Source organism: Canis aureus, chromosome 1, assembly GCF_053574225.1.
Source record: "Canis aureus isolate CA01 chromosome 1, VMU_Caureus_v.1.0, whole genome shotgun sequence".
Lineage (NCBI taxonomy): Eukaryota > Metazoa > Chordata > Mammalia > Carnivora > Canidae > Canis > Canis aureus.
The window spans coordinates 1,909,679-1,935,502 of record NC_135611.1 but is presented as its reverse complement, the minus strand read 5'-3'; the positions used below and the strand labels follow the sequence as shown (position 1 = coordinate 1,935,502).

At 52.3% G+C, this 25,824-nt stretch overlaps 1 long non-coding RNA gene across 1 annotated transcript; it reads left to right on the top strand.

Annotated features, from left to right (window-relative positions):
- Positions 1-8,427: 8,427 nt before the first annotated feature.
- LOC144299279 (uncharacterized) lies at positions 8,428-14,625 on the top strand. The gene is made up of 4 exons (XR_013366016.1): positions 8,428-8,616; positions 9,215-9,421; positions 10,445-10,653; positions 11,148-14,625. It is a non-coding gene; the product is annotated as an uncharacterized LOC144299279 (long non-coding RNA).
- The last annotated feature ends 11,199 nt before the right edge of the window (positions 14,626-25,824 follow it).

The window sequence follows — 25,824 nt, the reverse complement described above, 5'->3', positions numbered from 1 at the left end:
GAGACCCACAAGACCCAACTGCTCCATGGGAGAGACCACACTTCCAGAAAATTCCAGACAATCATGTCCCTGTGGAAATGCCTCTGTGGTAGAGATGCTGACACGCACGCCCCACCAGGACTGTATGCAGGAACCAGCCAAGTGGAAACTGAGGTGCAGGGACATCTGAAGAGGTGAGCAGTCTGAAGCCCACCACTGCTTCTGCCCAGGGACACCCGCCGGCTCCCCTTGCTCCTGCCCCGGGGCTTCCAGAAAGTTCTGAGAGAAGAAAGGAGCCTAGTTACGGGAAGGGGCCAGATGTGCCCGTGTCTGTGCTGCCGACAGAGAGAGCAGCCCTGGCCCCACATCAGGCACTTGCAAGCAAGCAGTATGGGCCGTAAAAGGAAAGTCTCTAATTTTTTAAAATCATTATTTGCCCAATGATCTGAAATAGGTAAATAACATTTGTCTTATAAAGCCCATAATTACAGCATGTGCTTGTGCACCGAGCCATAGCAGAGACTCCAGTGTTTCGATGGCAAAGCCGCGTCCCTGCAGATAACGAATTCACAAAACAACCGCACGTGTGAGAGGATTTTCTAGCGGGGTGGGCACTGCACGTACTTGTGTTCAGCAATTGGAATGTCCTAACGAGTTCCAAAGACAGACCAGCACCCACTTCAGGAAGATTCAGGTAAGAGCTTCTAGGCATTTATGTTGATGACAAAGCTGTTGCATGGAATACCTACCCTGGTTGAAGTCCAAGCGTTTTTTCATTTTTTCTCCATATAAATGATTAGCACATTAGGGACATACTTTGTGGTTCACATAAACTTTCCACAAATTATCCACACGGTATCTCAGCCCCTGAGTTAACGTTTGGTTTGCTTTGGGTTTGGACTTTTAATGATCACACTGCACCAGCTTGTGTGGAAGAACCTGACCCACCTCACTGTTTGGATAAGACTGATGCTGACGGGAATATACGTTATTGAACCTGTTCCTATTTTTGCTGTTTCCAAATTGACCAGAGCCCCTCCCTGAGTCAAACATCTTTACCAAACTTCTGGAGGTTCCACGACCCACGGTAAATCCTTCCAGAGAAGTCGTGCACACGCCCTAGGCTGTGCAGAAGCTTCTAGAAGGCACTCCCCCCACCCCCGTCCAAAGGCTTCACCCTCATAAAGTGCACAGACTTGTGCCTTTTGTTTTTGGAAGTCACCCATTTTAAAACCAGAAGGGAAGTGCCAGCCCCATAGGGACCGCAGTGAAGGTGAAGCCAGCCCCGCAGACACTGCAGCTTCCAAGCTGTCCACCCAAGGTACCCGCCTCTCAGCCAGGCTTCTCTCCGGTGTTTCTCCCACAGATGGACAAGGACATACTCACCGCCTTCCCTAGGACATGCCACATCTCGCCCATGTGCCCAAGCCAAGCCCAACCCATGAGACAGCTGATGGCACAGTGGGCAGCTGGTAGTGAGCAATGGTCCTAGCATGGGGAGAGCCAGCCAGGCCGAAGAACACGCACGTGCTCATCACAGGGAGGAGCCGCCGCACGGCCTGGGGCCAGCTCAGACGCTGCATGGGGTGCGCCGGCCGGGCCGAGCTCTACAACGTTCCACCCTCGGAGCAGAAGATCCCAGACCTGGTCTGCTCACCACCCCTCATGGCAGCCCCAGGCCAGAGAAATACCAACCCGTCCAGGTACGGAGACGCGGATCCAGACAAGGTGACCAGTGTCCATGGCCCAGCAACTGGGAGCCACTGGGAAAAGCCATCTTCGTCATTATAGAGAAGAACAACCATTCTTCCCTTCTTAACCACATCACCTCTGTGGACGTGTGTGTGGGGGGCACCTAGTGGCCTCTTGGACCTCGGGGATCCCGGGATCCCCCTCACCCCAAGGCTGCAGCAGCCCTAGAGACCCACCTGCAGGACGTGGCGTCCTGCGATCTGCACGTGGGCCACGCCCGTGGCACCCTGCGAACACATGAGGGTTCAGGGCCAGGACCCCAGAGAAGGAGGCACACTCAGGTCCTCATTCTGTGGTCTCCCCCAAAAGTCGCCATGAAGGGGTGTGTCTATGTGACACCGCACACAGTGCTCCTTCCCCCTGAGATAACCAGGACCCCGCACACGCGCCACAGCCATGACACAGGCCTGGTGAGGACCCAGGGTCCTGGGGAAGCGCGGGCTGGCTGGCCACAGACCTCGCAGCCCACAGACTTCAGCACGTGTCTCGGCTCCAGGGCAGTCACAGCACAGAAAGCCCGTGAGCAGGGGTCAGCCCCCCTCTCATAAGCCGTAACCCCATGAACTTTGTAAAGGGTCGTCAAGTGGTTTCTTGCACATTTTCTTTCTGAATCCCTTGGGCACAGGATGTGAAGAACTCACAGAAGAAGAAATACACATGGCCAGTGTACATTTTTTTTAAGTTCACCTTTGCTAATAGCTTAAAAACAGAAACACGGATCAAAACAACAATGAAACGTCGTTTTGCCCCCCCCCGAATTAGCAAAGATTGGTTTAAAATGGTGGTAATTGATGCAAACTCCGACTTGGCAATCAGATACTCTTACCCCGCCCCTGGGATACAGACCCGTCAGCCTTTCTGGGAAGCCGTGTGAAAATGCGTATCAAGGGCCCTCACAAGTCTCTTACCCTCTGGACCTAGGATTGCACACGCAGCATTCTCTCTCAAGAAAACAACCAGAAGGGATCCCTGGGTGGCTCAGCGGTTTAGCGCCTGCCTTCAGCCCAGGTTGTGATCCTGGAGTCCCGGGATCGAGCCCCACATCAGACTCCCTGCGTGGAGCCTGCTTCTCCCTCTGCCTGTGTCTCTGCTCTCTCTCTCTCTCTCATGAATAAATAAATAAAATCTTTAAAAGAAAACAACCAGAAACATAGACAATGACGTTTGTACGAGACCTTCACGGCTTAACAATAGCAACTTGTTGGAAATATCCTGTGTTTAGGAAGAGCAGAACCTTAGTCAATCATGCTGCACACGCATGATGGAATCAGGGGTGTGGCACAGGCTGATCCACCGTCCCTTCAGAGGAAAAAGAGAAGTGCTCATGTGTAGTGACTGACATTTCTGTGGCGCAAACTCTCCCACCGCACCCGGTATCTGGCTCCAGACAAGGCATCAGTCAGCCGTGGTGGAGGGGACACACATGCATGCATGCTCTTTCTCATGCCGCAGGCCAGCAACCCGCGCGTCCAGGGGATACCACGTACCCCAGAAGACTTACTCATGAAGAACGTTCAGCCACACACAAAAATGCTCACGATGGGGGTTGGGGTGTAGAGACATGCATGGAGGTTCAGATACAGTCGCCCGTGGGCAGAGCACACAACACGGTAGCCTAGTTGTCTCAGGATCGTTTAATAATGGGAGATTCCTGATCTTCTTTAGAGGTGTCCCCAATTTCCAACTTTTCTAAAAATGTGCTTGCAATTTTTAATTAAGAAAACAAAATGACGTTCTTGTTAAACGATTGAGGTGCTAGATATTTTAATCAATGTTCCCAGAAGCTCCTCAGGTAAAGTTCAAAGAGAGGTGAGACCCTGTCCATCCTGATTTTACCCTTGACAGCTCAGTCCCTTTCAAGGTGCGCATCTTGCATCAAACATGTGTTTTCCCCTAAATGCTCCGACAACAGCAGCTTCCAGTGAAATCGCTGATGTCACAAAAGACAATTCCCGATTCAGGAAGAGAGAAGAAGTGAAGGATTCAGGAAGAGGGGAGTAGACCTCTGTGTGACTTGGGGAGCCCCTCCCTGCCCAGCGCCCCTGTCCAGCACCAAGAGTGCACGGAATTCCGGGTGTGGGGCAGGTGCGTCTCATCTTCTGTGTTTGGTTTCCACTGTATTTTTTCAAAAAGCTGTCATGAGAGAGAAATATTTTTCATCTCTGCTAGAGCAGCTAAAAATGAACCAGAAAAACCATAAGCTTGCATTTTTTTCAAGACAGTTCCAATTAGAAAATATTCTTTCCCATGGACACACAGACTATGAGGCCATGTGTGATTTTTTTTTAAATGTTCGCACCACTGTGCATGAGGCCCACATTTTGTTCAAGGACAAATATGTGTATTTTAACATTAAAGAAAAAACTTCCAAAGAAGACATTGTTCCAAAGAGCAGCATTGTTTAGGAAATTCAGAAGCCAGCGACACTGTTGCCTTCAGGTTGGAAACAGGGGTGTGAGCCTTGCTGTGGGGTGGCTCCCGCCCTGACTGGTATTTAATGTTATTTGACCACCAACAGATAAACTTGTTTAACTGCTACTTCCTGGCTCCTCGAGTCCATTAAATATTTATTACTTCCTACACCTGTGTAACTAAAAGATGAAAACAGCCCAGGATTTTATTAACAAAAGAGTCATAATTCCTGTTCATGTCATCCTTTGGTTCCTTCCTTCACCTCATGGACACTCACACTAACCCCTCATACCTAAGCTCAGCCTCGGCTCTGTGCTTGTGTGTGTGTGTGTGAATCATGCATGTGTGGGTATAGGTGCACATAGGTGTAGGTGTGTGCATGTGTGTATAGAGAGAAGTGCATGTATGTGTACAGGTGTGTGTGCATTGCGTGTGTATGGATATAAGTACGTATTCATAGAGATACGTGTGTGCATGTGTAACTATGTGTGCAGATATGGGTATATGTGTATTGTGCACATGTGTATATGTGTGTATACTTATATGTGCATGTGTATGTGTATCGAGATATATGTTTATGTGTACGTGTATATGCAAGTGCATGTATGTGTGTATATGTGTGCAGATAGATATGTATATGTGCACATGCGCCATGTGTGTATACACATGCAGGTATAGGCATGTGTGTGGGTGGGGAGAGACAAAGACAGCGGAAGAGTGCAGGGAAGAGCAACCACAGTCACTTGTCCAAGTCTTTCGTCCTGGGTCCATCCAGGGCCCTTCATCTCCTCGTCCTGGATGTCCCTTCATCCTGCATCAGTCTGCCATCTCCCCAGTGCCCCCACCTCAGGAATGGGACCACCACCATCAAGCAGAGCTCACTGCTGCCCCGACCACCCCCACGTCCATGCTAGGCCCCACTAAGGCCCCATGTCCACACCCAAGCTTGTGCCCCCGGGTGCCTGCACCCCAACAGCCCCTAACTGGCCTCCTGGAGCCCACTCTGGCCTCCTGCACACATGACTGCCACGATCTTTTCAAACCACAGACCCCATTATGCCACCTTTGCCATGACCTTGCAGTGGCTTCTAAGTGCCCTCCCAGGAACACTCCCAGTCCTGCGATGGGATGAGGTCTGCACAGTCCAGCCGTTCCATGTTCCTGAGCCTCTCCTGCTCATCAACCCCACCTTCCCATCACGTAAGCCCTTTGGGGCCTGAGGTACACATACCCCAATTGACACCAATGTGGGCTGGGCCTTCATCATGCCCAGACACCCTTCCGACCACCTCTTTGGCTAAGCCCTCTGGTCCACCTGTCCGTGCTCCCAGGGTGCACTGGGCCTCCAGCATGTGGGAGGAGCAGCTGTGAGAGGAGCAGCCGTGGGTGAGCACAGGGAGCCCCGTGGCTGTCCACTCACCCCAGCACCAGGCATCTGGCTCTCCTTCCCAACAGCCGGCTTCACAAAACATCCACAGAAAAGCACAGGCAGGCAGACCATGAAGTGGGAAAGATGGAGAAGATGGGGTGACCAGGAGGGTGTGAGGTCTTCGTCATCCAAAGCATAACCTGTGAGCGCACATAGGTCTCCATCGTGTTTCCGTCGGTGGGCTCTTCTGCACTGCAGGTGGCATCTGGCCTAGGTGGCTTCTAGGGAGACAGAAACAGAAGATACTGCAAACAGAGGTTCCCACCTGATGAGGATGTGGAGACCGTCCACGCAGCCCACCCTAAACTGCACATCCCAGTCCTCCAGATGGTTTCCCACTCTTTGCTTTTAAAAATAACTGGTCATGTGTTATTTTGTAAAAGAAAAGAGCTGAAAGTTAGTCTACTTATCGTCCCCTGGTGCACTTCCCTTTGAAAAACGAGAAACAGCAATGGAAAATAAATCTGACTTTTTTGGGTTTTTAATGAGAGAAATAGAGGCTATATGAGAAGGAGTGTAGGTCATGCAACAGGGGCTGCATGGGAGCCATTTTCCAACAAAGACAATATTTAATTTGGAATTTGGTGATAAAATGCTAATTATAATGTGCAATGAATGTCGAGAATGGATTCGTAACATCATTTAGTTTGCCCAAAGTAAAATTAATAGCAAAATGAAATACATAAGGTCTTTAGAAAGAAGCCATCCTGAAAAATGCGTTTTGTTTCTGATGTTCTATTTCCCTCTTAGGAAATCAAATAGTTCATAAAAACTCTCTCCACGAGAGAGGAAACTTTTCTGGTCTCCAGAAGACACTTTAGGTGTCTTCTTCTCGAATGCAATATATTGACATAGAATAATTTGCCAGTGACGCCTGCAGAGTTCCCCCTACTGTTCACGGTTCACGGCACCACGACACCATCTGTCTCCACACCGCGTGCTCTCAGGCAGCGGGGGTTGGGGCCATCTCAACCATGACGTGTGTTTGAGACGTCATAACCCCCATGGGTTTATCACAACCTGATGCTTCCTTTTGTTCTTCAAAAGTGTTTGTGATACATTGAAAGTAAGCGAGAAGGCCGAGAACTCTGGTACACTAGATCCATACTGAGCATCGGTCATTGATACCTCGGTAAAAGATGTCAAAGTGTCACACCACCTGCACACGCAGCTCCTCCAATCACCACACTCACTGTAAAACAGCTGTGTTCACAGGAGCTTCTCATGAAAACAACATTTTAAAAGATTTTAAATAATTCAGAGGTTTATGGCACAGTCCATATTTAACGTACTCCTTTATACTTCTTCATTTATTTTTCTGGTAAGATACAAGGAGGTCATTTTCTTCACCAAACCAAGCTTCACCGCTGCTGGTGCTTGAAATCAGCGCTGAGGGGGTCCAGCCGGGGACGTACGCGGACATGGAGGGGCCATCAGGCTGTCCCAGGGCACCGGGGAGCTGGGAGTGCCGTGAGGGGTGTGCGGGCTGGATGTGCAGATGTGGGGTCACCCGCGGGGGGAGGCCAGGCTTACACATAAGTGACATAAGTGACAAAGTGCAGAGAGGAATGCCGAGAGCCAGGCAGGGAGCCTTGCAAAACTGCATATTCAAGCAGAGGAAAGAGAAAACGATCTCCCCGGACCGTAGGAAGTCACTGGGATGCAGGGGAGCCAAGATACTCGATGAGGCAACAAAGTGGGGGGTGTTGAAAGACAAGCAGGGGCGGCCGACCCAGCGCCATAGGAGGCTGGCAGCCCATCAAGCTGGACTGAATGAGGAGGGGGATGCCTTCCGCCCCTCGCACAGCTCCTCTGAGCTGTCGGGGCTCGCTGCTCAGCTGAGGTCCTGTGTGGCCTCTCCTGGTCACCAGGCCCCTTCCGCCCTCCACTTGTTCATTCGGGGTGCAAGCTCTCACCATCTGGGGGCGCACACCCCCAGGGCCGCGGACTCCACTCAGCCAACAAATGAGAAAGCTGGTGAAGGCCCCTGTGCGGTTCCCACCTCAGCCAGAGCCATGGGCTCCCTGATACTCACATGTGCTCCGTGGCGGCTGGAGGCATGAGCACGTGTTGGTGGGCGCAGGAGAACAGCTCCGGCTGCAGCCACTTTCCAGGGCCGCGCGGCCACATGGAGGGAGGACAGCTCGGAGGACTCGGCGACGACTGCAACTACCCTGGCTCCCACTGTCTGCAGGTGGGTAGCCTTATTTGCCTCACCCCGAATCCCACTAACACCAACTTCAGCCCAAACTGGTGCCACAGGCCTACCACGACGCAGGGGAGCCATGAGATGTGCCCCCGTGTAGACAATCTGCCCAACAATGGCTCTGCACTATGGCTAGAAAAACCCAACCTGCAAACCTATCCCTTTCAAGATCCTCTCATTCTCATCAAAAGAAGTATAAAAAAATTCAGTGGGGCTGCTGCCTTTTGTACCCATGTCTTTCTGTGCATAAGACTTACCACCAGAAGCAAAATTAAAATGCAGACTTCTGGGACCTGGGGCCAGAGGTGTGGGTTCAGCAAGTCTGGGAATGGGGCCTCCCAGAGAATGCTGCTGAGGGTAGCTTGAAAACAGCAATAGGGAGTCTAGAGCGATTAATAAAAGCATTTATAAACAACATTGATTGGTAAAGAGGAGGATGAGCTTCGGCTTGGAGCGCATTTGTGTCCAGTGGGTGAAGCACAATGTCAGGTCTCCACCATTCCGCACTGTGCGACCTTGGGAGAGAAAGTCACCCACAGCCGCATAGCTGGCAAGCCTGGAGCATCACATACTCGCTGGTGAGATCACAATGGTGCACATGATACACTGAGTGACCAGATATCCTGCTCACACATTGCTCAATGTTTTTCTAAGGAATAAATACATCTTCACAAAAACCACTCCCGCTCAGGAACCCTAGAACATTTGCCTACAAATTCCAAAGTGCGTCCCATCCTCCTAACAGACGAACACCTAACAAATGTACAGCCTTGTGCTGAGCATAGGTCTGGAAAAGGGAAGACCAAAGCCACCAGCCACGACAGCATGCAGAGAAATGGCAAGTGCCACAGGGAAGTGTGGATAACGGGTTTGGAGTGAGACTGACAGGGGAGCATTTGGAAGGCGTCCCAGGTGCTCATCCAGGGTCACCGTGCACATGCAAAGGAGTACAGTCTGCGCTTAGGAGTGAATGTAGGCCTCAGCCCACAGGAACTGAACCCTGTAGAGTCACCTCGTAACTAGAACTGGCCATTGAGAGAAATGGAGCCTTATTCAGTCATTATGTCTATACCACGGAGTAGAACCATGGCACCTGAAACTAAAAAGGAGTTGGTGCCAGTGCTCTGCCTGCAGCTTGCCGTGTCTGGATGAGTTAAGACTCTGGACGGCTCACAGCGTGTACGGGTGCCTCTGTGGGCTCCCCTGTGAGTCCCAGATGCCCACTTCCCCTAGTGAGGACGGTGCAGCAGTCACTGTGGTGGCTCCAGGTAAAGCTTGACTCACAGACTCTTCCCCTCCATTCCCAGCTTCCTCCCTCTTCCAAGCCTCCAAACCCAGGTTTCTAGGCATTCTCTGGGTGCAGCCTCCAAAGTACTGACTTAACATTTCAGCTAAACTTTTCTTTGTGTAAAATTCCCTGTCCCCCCCCACTACAGGAGTGCTGAGGCATCAGAAGGGACTTCCAGGAGGGTGGCATCACGGTGAAGACAACAGGTGTGTGCCCGAAGGACTGGCTCTCCAGAGAATTTATTTGCTATCCATCATCCAAGTGGCAGAAAAGTAGGATAGGAAGTTTTCATTATCTAGACAGCTGGGTTTTCAAAGGCATGGAGACGTTTGAGGCTGTCTGACGAGAGCATCAGGTGAGCTGAAGCCACCAGAACAGGTGTGTGCGCACAAGGCAGGATATTCTCACCTTTTAAAAAGATGGACCTTGATTTTTTTTTGGTCCCCCTCATGGTTTCAGGTAAAACACATCATTTTGACCTGTTTACAATATACTCAGAATATAAGGGAGCAGAGACTGGGTTCTTTATAAGGCATTTTGGGGATATTCAAAAAATTGAGTGCTTCCTCCACCTGTCATCAGTCCACATTCCTGGCTCCCCAGGAAGCAGACTGAGGTGTGAGGAGGCTGATCAGGTGCCTGCTCCTGGGAACTTCCCCTGGGAACATAGGGAAGCAGGGCCAGCGGGATGCACCTGCAGCACGGGCCCCAGAGGGACAGGACAGGCTCCAGCGGGACCTGCCTCGGGCTTGAAAGCGGCTCTTGAAGATGGTCAAGGCCAGCGAGCCAGGCACTGGCAGCCTGTCTGAGCCAACCTCACAATCTAGCCCGGCACCTCCAGCCCCTGGCAGCCGCCATCCCAGCTGCAGGGTCAGGGGACATGTGGCCTGTCCAGGACAACCTCTAACCTCTGACGAAGCCACGCTGGCTACACCCCTTCTGCCACCAGCTGTGTTCTCACAGTCAACATGACCTTCCCACTACAGCCTCTGAGCCCCCACGGTGGTTCTGGGGTCAGGTCACCGAGGCCTCCCTCGCTGCCTCCCATTTCTGGGTTTCACATCCCACAGGCTTCACAACGGAGGGCTCTGATTGGTTAGATTTCTTTGCGATTGTTTTCAGTCAAATTAATGGAGAATGAAAGTACAAAATTTTATCTTCTTCTTTTAATGTGATATTTTATGTACAGAATTATGTTATAATAAAAATTCTCTGTGCTCTATAAAACAACTGATTTAAAGCTTAGGAAGAACTATCTTGGTTTCTTGGCTAACACAGCTGCTACGGGGCAGTAAAACATTTATATGCATAAGAACACACACCCGAATTACTTGCTCTTGCAAAAATATTCTTTAATATCCATGTGTCATTTCTTTAGGAAAAGTGGGGACATGTCGTGCCTGTAAAGATGGTTTTTACCAAAAGTTCTTACTTGTCTCTGCCGGTTCTCAATTAGCCGCTCCCGCTCATCATTTCGGCTCTGTCGGCCTTCTTTTCCACCATCTGACTTAAATCCATGAACTCAGAGTGACATTTCCTGTGATTATTTCAGAGAATGTGGGCGGATGCCTGGTTCCAAATCACAAGGTATGCTGTGAGTGGACAACAGTCTTAAGTCCACTTAAATGGACTCTAGCTTGTCCTCTGCATTATTGAGTGGGAAGGGTACAAAGTAGTGCATGAGAAAAATGCCATGAACTCAAAAGAACGTAAAATGACAAAATAACACCAGATACATGAATATTTGCTGGATAAATCCTGGTTAAAAAAAAAAAAAAGACATTTCCAGCCGTCAAAGCGTGTCGATCCATGTGGGGCCGCCTGCAGGTTCTCTGCCCCCATGGTGGGATTGTGTGTGCAATGTAAAGGGAGATGAGGGGAAGGCAGGTGGCACAGGGACCCCGCCATCCTGATGCTCCACCAGGCTGGTGCAGATGAGATGCTGAAGGTGACGCATGCCGGTTTGGGGAGGAAATGGACATTGGTAGTTTCGGGTACCACTCCGTCCCCACGGCATTTATGAATCACAAAGGAAAATGCCCTCACCAGTCACCCCCCTCACCAAGTGATGTCTTTTGCAGGACTGGCTGACACTATATCCCTTTGGATAGGATGCCCTGGAAACAACGATAGCACCGCACTCACCTGGTACTCCGGCCAGAAACACGTGACTTCCGTTGAGCCGGGAGGAAACGTCACACAGACTCAGACCGAAGCACAAAATCCGACAAAGTAAGCAGCCAGTCCTCTTCAGACCTGTCAAGGCCGTGAAAGCCACAGGCCAAGGGAGCTCACAGGCCACAGACTGGCCCAGATCCTGTTGCAGACAGAGGAAGTCCTGGGAATGCAGGTAGGGTCTTGGCGCAGCCTGCAGGTGGACGGCCCCGTGCCTGGCCACGCACAGTGTGAGCACCAGGAGGAGCCGGGAGGGCACATGGAGACTCTGCAGTCTTTGCAACTTTTCTGTGAGTCTAAAAGTATTCCAGAATTTTTTTAAAGCAGCTGAAAGCTTCATGCCGCCACAGACTGACCTGCTAAGAGTCTCTTCAGGGCGACTGCAGGAAAGGCCTGCTACGGGCTTCATCCCAGAGGAAATGTGGGGTAACACAGAGCTGAAGGGAAGGAGCCTGCCAAGAAGAGCCCCGAGCCTCCGCCTCCTCAAGCGGTGACGAGATTGTCCCTGCAGCAGACTCTCTCTGGTGCCGCCACCAAACACCGCAGGCCGTCCCGCCTCAGGATGGCAGTCAGACACACCTGAGTCTCCACGAATGCATCCCAGCTCGGGTCCCTCCACGCGGGAGGCCAGGGCTCCATAGGATGGTGGCAGCAAAGGTGAGACCAGAAGCCCCAATGCCCAGGGGGAGGTTACCTGCAGCCACAGAAGCCCATCTTTCCACCGTGAAGAAGGTCGGAGCCATGCCCCTCAAGCTGCAGGAGGGGAGAGTCTGGAACTGACGATGTGAGAAACCCCGATGCAACAAGGGCTGGGGTAGGAGGCGGCTGAGAAACGTGTCACCTCCCAGGACCTTCACAAGCATGTTTCAAACAGGCCCTTAGCACCTGAGGCTCCCAGACTCTGGCCATGAGAGGCGGCAATGTCCTGGGCTCCCGGGGCCTCCACTGGGCACCTGCGGGCATCTGGTCCAGGTGCCTCCCACCGCTGGAGCCCATGGGCCTTGCTTCTTGGGCAGTGCTGCCAGGTCCGCTCCACAGCCACCCCGCAGCGATCGTGTTCCCAACACTGGGCAGATGACCCCCAGATCGACACTCAGAAGAGCCTCCGTCTACACAGAAGGTGGGTGCCTGCACTCACCCCCCCAGCAAAGCCACTGCCTGCAGGCCCGCTAAGGGCCACGGGCCCCCATCACAAAGTCCAAGGCGCGTCTGTCGGGCACAGAGGAAGGAGACCAACGTCTCCACGTGGATTAAAACAAGGGGAAATGGTATTTCCAAATGTCTCAGTGTCCATGAGCTGAAAGGAAAGCCAAGGCCACAGGCCTCTTCCGCGCAGTTTATTGACAATTTTAAACAGACTCTGTTACTCCTTGTGCAGCTGACATCACATTCTGGCTAAAGGGAGAATCCTGAAATATTTATATGAGTATAATTGATGGTGGCAGTCCACTCACAATGCATTTTCATGTTGCTGTTAAACGGAAAGCCTCTCTCACTATTTTACAGGCAATAATTCCCATCCAGGTACGTGAGTTCCTGGCTTCTTCTGTGAATTCTGCTGGCCAGTTAGTATGTGATGCATGTTCCACTGGAAACTATATGTAGACATTAAAAAAATTTTATGTTTACACTGAGATTTTCTCTGCAGTGCATTAGTTATGTGAAGATAATACTAGATTTGTTGCTTAAATTCAAAAAATATTTTTCTTCCTCCCAAAAGATTTCCATAATCATGAATTAGCAAAGCATGGATATCACAGCTCCTCTGTGATATCCAATTCCATCATGAGTCCTTACGGATCATTTTTGCCGTGATCTTTGATTTGGTCTTGATGCCCAGCAGCTCCCTCAGCCCCTTTGAAACCCAGAGCTGGCACCTCCTTACGGGAGGCAGAGCCTGCTGATCCCCCCCCCCCCCCCCCCCCGCTGGGAGGTTGGTCTTCATGACATGGAGAGATGCACAGGGATATCCTGCTTCTGACGCCTGCACGCGGTCCCTAATTAGCGTTAATGAGAGTCACACATGCGTATCCAAAAACAGGCCCCGTAATGTTTAAGTTAATGTGGGGTAAATTATAGTACAGGAAATATCAATGCTTCTTAAAATGAGCTAAACTGGCTGTGAGATTCTGTTCGCTACAGAAGCATCACAAAGGCACAGAAGCTCGCAGGCCTTTGGAGACCCAACCAAACCCTTCTGGCCGCAGCAAGGTGAATTTATTGAACATCTACTGTGTGCAGCTGAGGGCAGGAGGGGTCCACACTGGCATCACTGCCCCCTGCCTGCAGAGGGAGAAGTGAGCTCACAGGATCCCACGGGGGCCTCATTCCTGGCTCCTCACCCTGCAGAGCCCCCCGGGAGCCTGACCCCCCTCCACACCAGGGATCGGTCAGGGTCAGGATGTCAGGGTCACTGCTAATGGTTAGAAATGCATCCCGCCTCAGCATGGGGGATCAAGAAGCTGCACCTCAGCCAACTCCAGCAAACCCAGTGCTCCACCAAGCCAGGATGCGCCCCAAGCCCTGGACCCTCTTTCTCGGCCCCCGGCCCCATGCACAGCCCTCCACTCGCTGCTCTGGACTCGTATATTCTCACTTCTACTTGAGCCCACGCCCGTCCCTCCACCACTGCTCGCCCCTCACTCTGGCTGCCACCCGCAGACTCAGCAGGGCCACCTTGGGAACCACCTCCTCACCCACCCAACCCCTCCATCCAGGCCTCAGCCTCTAGGACCTGTAGAGTCATCACGGTGGACATTACACCTCCCACACGCTCACTCTCCTGCAGAGCCACGCCCTGTCTCCCACATGTGCTGTGTCCACAGGGCCTGGGGCAGCCCGGTCGGTGGCTCAGCCCCCCAAGGACAGGGAAGAGGAGAGGAGAGTACAGCTTGGCGCTACCGGCTTGCGTGTTTCCACAGCGTGACCTCGCCTGTCCCCACTGCACAAGCCCCTGATCTCCACTGAGACTCAGGACCAGGCCCAGGTCTCCGTGCCGCGGTGATGACTCTTCCCCAAGGGAGCTTCCTGAGTGCCCAGCCCTATGCCACATCCTCAGCCGGCAGCTGCATCTTATCTACCACAGACTCAAGCCCCCGCCTGCTCGGTGGTGCTCTCATGTCTCACCTCGGCTCAGGGTCTATATGTTGCACTTGCCTGGGAATATATTTATTGTGTTTCCAATAGGTGCCAAATACCAGTTCTCTTGCCAAATAAACTGTTCGGGGGATCAACAGCCAAATCTCTGAGGTGGTCCCCGAAATGCCTCGTGGGGACATCAGGTTTGTAACACGAACACAAGGCATCATCTTCTCATCGTGATGACTTTTTGATTTGTTTTCTTTTTTGGGGGTCAATCTCTCTAAAGCAGTTTGAGTTATAAAATCCAAGCTGAACAATGTACACTGAATGTGAAGTTATTTTCTCAGTACCACTTCTACAGGGTATCATCAGGAAGTGGCATAAACACTAGTAATGAAATCTCATGGCCTCCTGCTGGCATGTGACCACCCCCCGTCACAGCACAGGCCTTACAGGTTGTCCTCCTGAACGTGGCTCGAGCACCGGGCTGGTGGGCTCCCATATCAAATGCAGTCCATAGTTCCCATTGGGGGACATCAGATGGGGACGCTGGTGGCCACGGAGAGCAAGTGCAAGTGTGGAGTCCCACCCCCTTTAGGATCACAGGTGAGGGCAGCCCCACCGGCCCCCACACTGCTGAGGGGCCAGCACCTTCCCCTTCACCCAGGAGCCATGCCGCCCTGACCACACGTCCCTGCTCAGGCCCTCATCTCCCACATCACAGCTGTGATGCTGGACAGCCCAGGGGATGCACTGCGGTCCCTGCGAGGTGCAGCCCGTGGACACCTGGCCCATGGACGGAGGAGGCGAGACACTCAGGGGCCTCCTCCTGCCATGACTGCCATGGACTCTAGCTCCTGCGCTGAGTCCTGGTGGCTCTCACCTGGGACCTGTCCCCACCCTGCTGTCATTTGGAAGGGAGCAAGGCAGGGCCCCAGGCTGCTTACACACCTCCTCGCTGTGCAAGCCGGAAGCCACCCCTAGCCACCTTGCCCTTTCCGGTGAGCATGAGTCCAGTGATGCCACCACCCGGGGTGCCTAGAGAACCAAAGATGACAACCCGCTTATACTGGCCAGTGCCCCAAGGACAGTTCACCGCCCCACCATCAGAATCCGTCAGCCAAGTGTTGCTGGCCAGCAGGGTTTGAAGTGTTACTCCTAGGGCTGAGGGTCACCCCGCAAGGTCCAGACACCATAGCCGGTCCATCTCCTCCAGTGGTGGAGTTGTGCATGGGTGCTCCCCCTGCAACCACAGCGACATCTGCAAACCCCAGATTCCAGCTCCTGTTAAAACACAAGAGGCTTGAGAGAGAATGACCCACCCCACCTACTCCCACCAGGTAGGGTGGAAATTGCCTTCAGGTGAGGCCCAGGATGCCTACCCTGAGATCCAGACCTCAGACTCCAGAGCCACACACACCAGCTGACAAGAGCCATCTACATCTCTCAGCTCCCTGAGAGAAACTGAGGCAGGACACCGACACTCACCCTGACCTCAAACCAGAGCCCAAGGAGGAGTCAAACTTCTGGTTTGTGAGGTAATCCTCACCTGTATCACAACCGGCTCTCACACATGCACACTCACATGTGCATACCCATATGTACACGCTTTCACAAGGCTTGCACCCCATACACCCACTTTCATGTGTGTGCATGCTTGTGTGCACACATGAACACATACACACATGAACACACATGCGTTCATGTGCACACACATTCATCCGTGCCCTGCTTGTATGCATACACATAAATGCATGTGCAGACACTTTCATCTATGCTCTGCTTGTATGAACACATGTGCATGCATGTGCACACACTTTCATCTGTGCCCTGCTTGTGTGTACACATGAACACTCACATGCATGCATGTGCACACACATCCACAGGCAGCCCACAGTAATCAAGCTCCCTTTCCACAGAACCTCCATCCGAGCAGTGCAACTGCATTTCTGCAGGCTCGGGGGCGAGCCCTCAGGACACCCCTGCAGGGTCAAGTCAGGACCAGGCAGAGGGGGGTTGAAGGCACGTGGGAGGCTCACCCTTCAGCATTTTCCCTGAACAAGGTAGGGGGGAGGGGGCCCTCCATCAGCGGCTCCTGCGGTCTAGCCCACTGTCTGCGGTCACTGGAGGTGCCACCCCAGGGAGACGCTGTGACCTTTGGGGTGATTCCTGGGGGTGTGTCTGGGACACATCTAACATCCCCACGCTGGGGAAGGTATGCTTTGTCCTGGGGGCGGGGACCCCACAGGAACCAGTATGCCCAGCTTTATCTGTGTTCACAAATTCCCCCTTTTTAATTTGGCTGAGAGTGAGCATTGCCTTTTACAAGGGGTTGTGTGCAGACGGGCCATGCAGGAGGCCCACGGGGGGACAGTCAATGGGGGTGACCCGATCTGGCTGATGCAGAAAGCTGGTCACGGCAGGAATCTATCCACTCGCCACGGGGACATGGACAAAGGGCCAGCTAGTCACCGGATCCTCATGGACTCTATCAGACAAGAGTGACCTGAGTTGAAACAACCTGCAAATTTAAGTCAGAGTGGCTCTCAGGGATAAAATGGGAAATCTGCGTCTCCGTGGAACATAGGGGAGGACCAATCAAGGCAAAATGTGAAATACGTGGATTGGTCAAAGTGGGCGCTGCTGTGCGGTGGGAACAAACCTACTCCAATCTCAGCGGGTCTCCCCAGGGGCTCAGGAGGCTTCTCCAACTGCTGCTCCTCCTTAGGGGAACCCGGTGCCCCAGTGTGTCACCTGCTGACCCCAGAGGGACCCTGACAGCCGCTCATCGTCTGTGGGCCAGAGGCAATCATGAGGTTCCAGCTTTACCTCATGGGAGGACCGGAGCTGAGGGGCAAGGGATCAAGGGGCCCCATCCCTGAAGCAGATCCTGGCCACCGGGCCTCTCTGGCGCTGCCAGGATGGCATAGGAAATGGATGGCCTAACCGCCCAGCTCTGACTTGCTCACACGCTCCAGGTGCAGACTTTGTGTGTTGGAATAACCTCATGCACACCCAGATGTGGCTGCCCTCGGGTCCCTCTGACTGTGCCCTGGATGCCAAAGCGGGAGTAGTGTCTGTGTCACGCACCTGCTCTGTTTGTGGCGTCTCAGAAAGCCCAGGTGCCCTCAGGTTAACCCAGGGCAGCAGGGGTCCTTCTTCCATGAGAAGGACCAACATGGCAGTGCCCTTCACTGCGTGCGGCTCCGGGACACAAAGTGTCCACGAGTGGGGAGGAGGGAAGTGCCCTCAGTCACAGAGCATAAGCAACATGCCAAGAGACATTGTCTCTTTGATGCAAGAAACTCACGTTTTCTTCCGCTGACTTAGGGACCATGCCACCGAGGAGTGGCCAAAGGTGCAGATAAACCCCCTTCCACACTGTGCCAAGAAACCTAAAATCCTTGTCAAACGGTCAGTAGCCAGAAGACATGTGTGATGGCCTCATGGTTCAGCATGAAGCCGCCGTCCATGCCTGCACCAGGACACCCGGGCGAGCCCCATCCAAGGCGGAGCAGATGGCCGGGTGTCTGTCAGGGCTCCGCAGAAAAACAGAGCTGAACTGGGAGGCCCAGGTGGAGACACGCGGACAGCTGCTGGGGGGACTGTGACAGCGGAGGCCGAGAAGTCCCAGGATTGGTGCTTCGTGCCAGGACCCAGGACAGCTGCAGGTGACATTCCAGCCTGGGAACCAGGAGCTCCGGTGTCCGAGGACAGGAGACAGACATCCCAACCAAACGTGAGAGGGCAGATTCTCCCTTCCTGCGGGTTTTGATCCATCCGGGCCCTAACGGTTTGGAAGAGCCCCTTGCTGTCGCTCCCCGCACCTCCCACACGTATGCGCATACACACACACACACACACACACACACACACATACACACGGGAACGTGACCCTTTACGCCAGTCTGTCCCCGAGCGCCCAGGCAATGGCCGGGGGTCACACTGGGGAGCCAGTTCGCTGAGACGGTGACCCTGCAGGACCACTCAGGGGCCCACATGCCACTGACAGTCACACTGGCCCGAACACTGAGCCAACAGTTGCTCTGACTCCTGAGCTGAGAATGGGCGCCCAGAAAGGAGCAGCATTCATCGGCGGTGGGGAGGAGAGTGGACACAGGGTTCAGAGGACGTCGCACTGATGCCCCCACAGCTCCAGAGACTGCCTGCCCTGGAAAGTGTGTGATGGGAGCTCACAGATTCACACGGCAGGTTCTCACTCCGTGCCTCCGCTCTGCCCGACCCCGTTCCAGATGTTGGGAAGCCCCAGAAATCTGTGCAAGGATGCCCCAGTCCCCAGGAGACCCATGGAGATCAAGGTCATGCCGATGGCGGTGAGGACAGGGAAGGACACGAAGCAGGAACTCAGATCTGGTGTCTGGGGGGGTACTGTTCAGCCACTGAGGCAGGTGCCCACCTCCTCCTGCCCTGGAGGCAGCACACCTGGGGTGTGTGACTTCCCACTGCCCGTCCAGGAGGGACGAACCCAGCCCTGTGGGGCCTGCAGCGAAGCACTTCCACACCTGCTGCGTCATCTGACCGCCACACACCGGAGGGCATGACACAGACACACCTACTGGGGCTCCCAGCAAACACACGCCACACGCGGAGACAAGGTCAGGGGAACAATCAACGTAGCCCATTCTCCTAGGCTCCCAAGGATGACCTTGGGGTGGGGAGATTGCCCAGTTTTCTCTCCGGTTCCCATCTGGTGAGAATCTGAGGAAACATGGGGCTGTGACCGCAGCATGCTGATGGTGTCTGAGGCTCCGTCCAGCCAGCACCCCGGGGGCAGGGGGCACGCCTGCTGGCCTGTCCCCACCACCCCCCGCCCCAGGTGAAGCAGCAGACAGGGAGCAGACACAGGCATGTGGGCGTCTCCCCGGTTGATGGAGAGAGGCAGGAGCGAGGCCGGCCCAATCAGGGTTATTGCAGATGAGCAGACACAACACAAACATTACCAAGACAAGCAGCTCACTCCCGCCAGGAAGAGCCGTCCAGCTGACTGGCTGATGCCATTTTTTTAATGCTATCGATTATATCCCTAAAAGGTCATGAATCACAGGAGGAATTATTCTTAAGATATTTGCTGAGCCTGACCTCACGTAATGATTTTCCTCCCACCGACCAGTTGGTTCAGTGGATTTTGTTTCCTTGGCTGTTGTTAAAGGACCCCTTCTCCCTGGTGGCCAGCCGCACTTCCTGAGAATGGTCAGGGGGAGCCCAAGGGTGGAGGTACACAGCTCAGGGGAATGGGGGCTGCTCTCTCCCCAGGGGGGCCTCTGCACACAGCTCACTGACTGTCATTCCAGAGCAAACACCGGTACCAAGGGCCTCAGTCGTCCCCCTAAAGGCCCGTGTTTAAAGCAAGCCCATTCTAAAAGCACACTGCAGTGAGGACGGGTGGGTTCAGGCAGGTCACCCAGAGAAGGCGGGCAGTGCGGGGACGGTGTTGGTCACTCCCCGGTGTCTGAGAGGTTCTGCTCCCTTGCTTTGTTCAAGCTGACAAATAGAGCAGAGGAGCAAGTGCATAAGAGGAGCTGAGCTTCACACGCGTGCAGCCACACACACCTCCCGCGCACAGACCCTGTCCTGACCTGCCCCCGGGGCACCTGGGTGAATCTGCTACTTTGGTTATAAGAGAGGCTTATTATGTTTCTTCCTGTGATCACTGGAAGTTTGGTAAATGATTCAGTGTGATTTATTATTTATACAGTGTCCTTCATACAGAGGATCACAAAATGTTTTGCAGCAAGAGTGAGACAGAGAAGCAGAGAACTCTGCCAAGTTGGCAAGCCCACTCCAGCAACCGGGAAACTGAGTCCACGGGGTGCTCTGTGCCCACACCCCACTTCCACCCGGGCCCACCTGCCCTGAAGTTAGCCCACAGGACGTACCTGTCAGAGCCCCTGAGGACCCAGCGTTCCACACGAGCCCCCGGCCCCTGGGGACGTGGCCAAAGATCCCTCCTCTCCAATTTATCCCATTAAAACAAATACAGAAACAGAATTTCAAAGCTGCAAAAGCACCACTCGACTCTGTGGGGTCTTTGATTTTGTTGTTGTTGTTTGTTCTCAGAGGCAGATCAGATTAATTTTACTGCAGTTGAAAATCATGCAAATATAGTTGAGAAAGACGCATTTAATTCTTTATTGCTCTCGAACACAGCACAACAGCACCTCCAGTACTACCACCGCGTAGTGGTTTAGTGTTATTTCACTATACAGTACATCACAATGTTAATTTTCCACATTACTTTATTCCTTCTCCAGACCATATTTTACAACAGAGAAAACAAACTGCTTGTAATTACACTGCATGCCAGGACAAATTAAGTAAACACGCATTTTTAATGCTTCGGGCTGTTAGGGTACAAAACAAAGGACTTCAGTTAAGGTCAATATCAGAGTTATGGAATTGCCCAAGGAGACAGAAGACAACCCGTGATTGAATGTGAATGGAATGGAAGTGGCTCCGCTCAATGCTGCGGAACCGGGTTCTCGAAAATAATGTACTGCCGATGGGGCCAGGACATTTTTCCTATTTTATATTCATTTTCTTGGAGATTAATGCTAATGCCAATAATAAAAAAAATCATAACAAACTAACAGGAAAATCCATTGTGTCATTAGCAGGAATATAAGTCAACTAAAAGTAAGCCCGCTGTCTTCCACACCTGCCCCTTAGACTTACATCTAAACAATAATGTGAGATCGATTGAACCTACAGATGTTAATAGTTCTATGTTTTTCTTATTCTTTCAGTGCAAAATATTTGTTTACAATCACACCGAATGTTCGTTCAGAATGGAGAAGACGCAGAATCAAGAAAGAATCAGGGGGGAGCTAAATTTTTTTTTTAATGCACCAGTGTGATGAGAAAGAACACGGGTAAACTCCCAGCAAGGTTCATGAAGATCAAAGCCAAGTGTTTCTGGTTCTCTAGGTCGTACCTGCTCGCAGCATCACAAAGACCGTGCAGACGGCAGTGAGGTCTCCGAGATCGCCAAACTGCTGCTGAAGCACATCTGGAACGCTGGGGGCCCCTGAGCTCCTGACCCCGCTCTGCCTTCACCAAGAACCTAACCTTGTATTTGCCCCAAGAGCAACCATTCAGCATTGGCAGATAAGTGTTCATGGTGACCTACAGAACATCCCCCAAAGAATGACAATTAACTGCCATATATAGTATAGTTTACACACATGTGCAGGAACACACTCAATTGGGTGTGAGCACACCTGTAACCCTCATCATAGAGAAAGATGTGGATGAATTCATCTGCAGAGGAGAGTCCGTGCCCAGGGGAGGACCTCAACAACGTGCAGTCCCAAGCTTGCCCACCGGACCCTCCTCCCTGACAGGCACGAGGAGCGGGAAAGCACACCAGCAACTGACCTCGCAGCCCTCATAATTATCATCACACGTCTGTGGGTGCACATGCACAGCATCCTCAGGTCACACCACAAGGAATGAGACTTCAAGGACAGGATTTCAGAGAACTCCCCTTTCACCCTTGTGCTCACAGGCACACCCAGGGCAGTGGTGCTCAGCTAACTGCCTACGACCAGGAGCCTTAGGCAGCCAGGATCCCGTAACTGGCATGAGAACTTTGCTGCTGCTAGCCAATGTCCCGCTCTGCGAATGGCCCCCGCGGTCACACAGAGGGATGGATGGCATCTCCTGAATTTGCCAGTGCCCTTGATTCTCTGGTTTCCCACAGCAAACAGTAAGGTGCCGGTTCTTCAGTAATGAGGACAAAGCTGGGCTCAACAACGACGGGACAGCACTGATGCTGCATTTATTTCTAACTATTAAAAAAAGATCCTTTCTCTGCTTGACGAGGACCTTAGCTCCATCTTTCCTTGGAGGCTCGTCTGACAGTTTTGGAAGCAGTGGAGACTTGAACTTAATACAGAAGAAACTACTCCTCTGGCCACATCTCAAATCTGCAAACCCCAGCGGAATGGTGGTGTGAAGAGCAGAGCGTTTGGAATGATCCACCCCAAAGGCTCAACACCAAGGCAGGATTTGCAGTGGTTTGTCTTAGTTAGTTCCAGATTTCCTCAGCCATCCCCAGAACTTTCCAACATTGGAACATGGGCATGAGGAAATGGTGATTATGGAGGGACAGACTCCTCCAAATGGCTCCAGCGGCGACTGTCATGCCACAGAACGCCTCCAAGAGCCTGGAGGTGTTCTGCAGGTGGAAGATGAACAGGTGCGTGGTGCCTCTCAGAGAGGATCACATCCTGCTTCTGAGCATCCTGAATCCAACCCAAACTGCCGAAGTTAGAACATCACGAGCATTCCCGAGGACTCGCTCCCCTCCTGCAGGAGCTATGTCATCATTCCTGACAGCCCGTCAATAAAACTGCGTTATTTAAATTCATATTTGTGAGGTGATTTTGTTCACGAGTAACTACATGAAGCCAGAATATGCAGCTAAATCCACCCAACCCAACAGCATGCACACACATGCACATTCACATACATACACCACTCACGTTCACAAATCTACATGCATATGCACATACACACCATCACACACATGCACACGTACACTTACATGGTGCACAAGCACACATTTGCATACACGCTTGCAAACATACATGCACTCACACATGCAAGCACACATACGGACAGTCATGGACAGGCACATGCATACTCACGCTCACACACATAGGCACATACACAAAACATGTGTGAATATACACACACATTTATCTCCCAGAGGTGTGTCAGATATTTTCAAAAATTGCCCTGAGAGCACTTGTATAAGAAATGTTTTGTGCACAATCTTAATTTTTTTTTACTTATCTTTAGGGAAGGAGGGGCAGAGGGAGAGAGGGAATCTCAAGCAGACTGTCCCCTGCACATCAAGTCCGACACAGGGCTCAGTCTCACAACCCTGAGAGGTGATCTGAACCAACATCCAGAGTCGGATGCTTAACTGGCTGAGCCACCCAGATGCCCCCACAATCTTAATTTTAAAAGCCAAGGAGAAATTTCAGAAGGCCCTACTTCAGAATTATAGGTAACTAGGTCTTTGCTCATTATCATTGCTGTGCAGAGCCACTTCCAGGGGACACAGGTCATGAGGGAGTCCTCGTGTGTCCCCCATGCACCACACTGCAGGAACCCCAAGCAGCTTCATGATAAAAGTACTGAGACCCAGCAAGGCAGAATGAGCTGTGAGCCCATCCCCAGCCAATGGGGTCCATGTGGGTGATGCCACACCAGCAGGCAACCGTGGGGTGGGTGGAACACGGCCGTCCCTCAGATGAAACCAAGTGACCCGACAGCCTCCACGGAGAGCTGGGGGTCAGTCTTGCTTCGATTGCTTACCGAGCTTTTATCCTCACATGTACAAAAACTCTTGAACGTGAGAATCCCATTTTAAAAAGTGAGAATTTCATTAACAAAAGAATTTAACAAAGATCTGCAGTCAAGGAAATGCACCAAGCACACACACTTGATCCAACCACAGGGCTACAGCTGAAAGTGACCCCGGGGAGTGGCCTGCCTGGTTGCCTCAACTTACAGATGAAGAAAACAAGGCCCAAGATCGTGTGATCAAATACACCTCAGCCCTGTGTCTTCTTCCTTTCTGGAGTCTCTTCTGGGGAATGTAAATGCAGCAATGAGGTAAAACCAGGGTTTCCTGGGCTTGGAATCACCTCGGAAGACAGTTTCCAAAGCCGGGACAAAATTCTCCACTGAAGCAGAGAATTCTTTGATTCTCCAATCAAAGTCCTGTATCCAAAAATAAAAGGGTTCTAAGGAGACCTTGTGTCCCTATCAGCCACCCCAACCCCAATTAAATAAATGAAACTGCTGCCCCCAAACCCAGAGTGCATTGTGTTTCGGTGACCCAGTGAGAAAACCAGGCAAATTTCAGGACAGGAAAGGGTTTCTTCCCGGCCACTGATACTCACAAAGCCCCAGAATCAACCTTCCTCCCCGTAGAAGATACTGGAACACAGACTCTTGCTCAGTCCAGATCTGGCGTTGCATATTTGCACAACACTTGCCCACCCCCACTATGTCCTTGTGCAAAGCTGCCCCTGTGGACAAGACCTGGGCGCCGGCATCTCGGCCCCGGCCAAGGGGCTCTCACCCCACCAGCCAGACGGTGCTGCAGATACACTGGGCTTCCTGACAGCCTCAAGCTCTCCCTCCCTCCTTCAGGTGATCAACACAGGAGAACAGGGACTGTTATCCAGTTTCATCCTCTGCTTCAAGGCCGAGAGCCCCGACACATGCTGGGCCCTCAGCAAATGGCTACAGGAGGCACCAGGGCCCAGACGAACCAGCCACCACTTGCTGCCTGGGGGCATAGGGCGAGACGCCCAACAGGCCAGGGCATCGGTCCGGGAGGCTGTGAGAGCAACAGTGCTCTCTATGTCTCTGCGTGGGATGCTGGGAAACTAGACATTCGAAGGATTAAAATCAGGACTAGATTGAAAGGGAAGAGAGTGAAAAAGAAGGGAAGAGAAGGAAGAAGAGAGAACAAGGAGCAGGAAGGCCAGTCTGTGCCACTCACAGCCTTAAAATCCCACAGTGAGAAACATTTATAACATACCCGTGTGGATAGGACTTTAAATACTTAACGCACCTGATATTAAAAAGGAGAAAGAAGGAGCACCTGGGTGGCTCAGCGGTTGAGCATCTACCTGTGGCATGATCCGGGGGTCCTGGGATCGAGTCCCACATTGGGCTCCCTGCAGGGAGCCTTCTTTTCCTTCTGCCTGTGCCTCTACCTCTCTCTGTGTGTCTCTCATGAATAAATAAATAAATCTTTAAAAAATAAATAAATAAAAATAAAAAAAGAGAAAGAAAACACCTTACAGAGAAAGCCTAAGATAGAAAACATACAAATAGAGCACTAACAATTCACATTGCAGAAAGATTTGATTCTTTAAAAGTGCTATTTACAGTTTCTTTAAGGGAAAAAAAAAAAAAGTGGGTTTCCTGAGTCAATGTGACACACAAAGCATGAACTGGTTAAACATGCTTTGCCTCTGGAGAAGGCCTCTTGCAGAGACAAGGGGCTCTCCTACACACCAACACCGGGCATCCAGGGTCCCGACCCAGCGGAGGGCCGGGCACTTGGACCCTGGATGGGCCTCTGCTGGACTCTGCACCTGCCTGAGCTGCTTGTGTACAGGACACCCCAGGGCAGAAATCTGGGGGCAGCTGTGAGTGGGCCTAGGAAACATCAGCCCCCCACTTTTTAGCTCTGCCCCCAAACCAGCCCAAGGCCCAGGAGGTTTGGACACCTCCTAGTCCCCGCGTCTCCTGGGAAGGGCCGGCGTGCACGCCCCAAGCTGCAGAGAAGAGCTGCAGACACGGAAGATGCTGTGTGCCCTCCCGGCGGTCCCGTCCAGCTGGCCCACTGCAAACACACACCCGTGAGCAAGAGAAACCCGAGTGCCTGCCACAGAGAAAGGAAGTAATTAGGCAATGGCATGAGTGCAATGACGAGCTGTGGGGCAGGCAGGA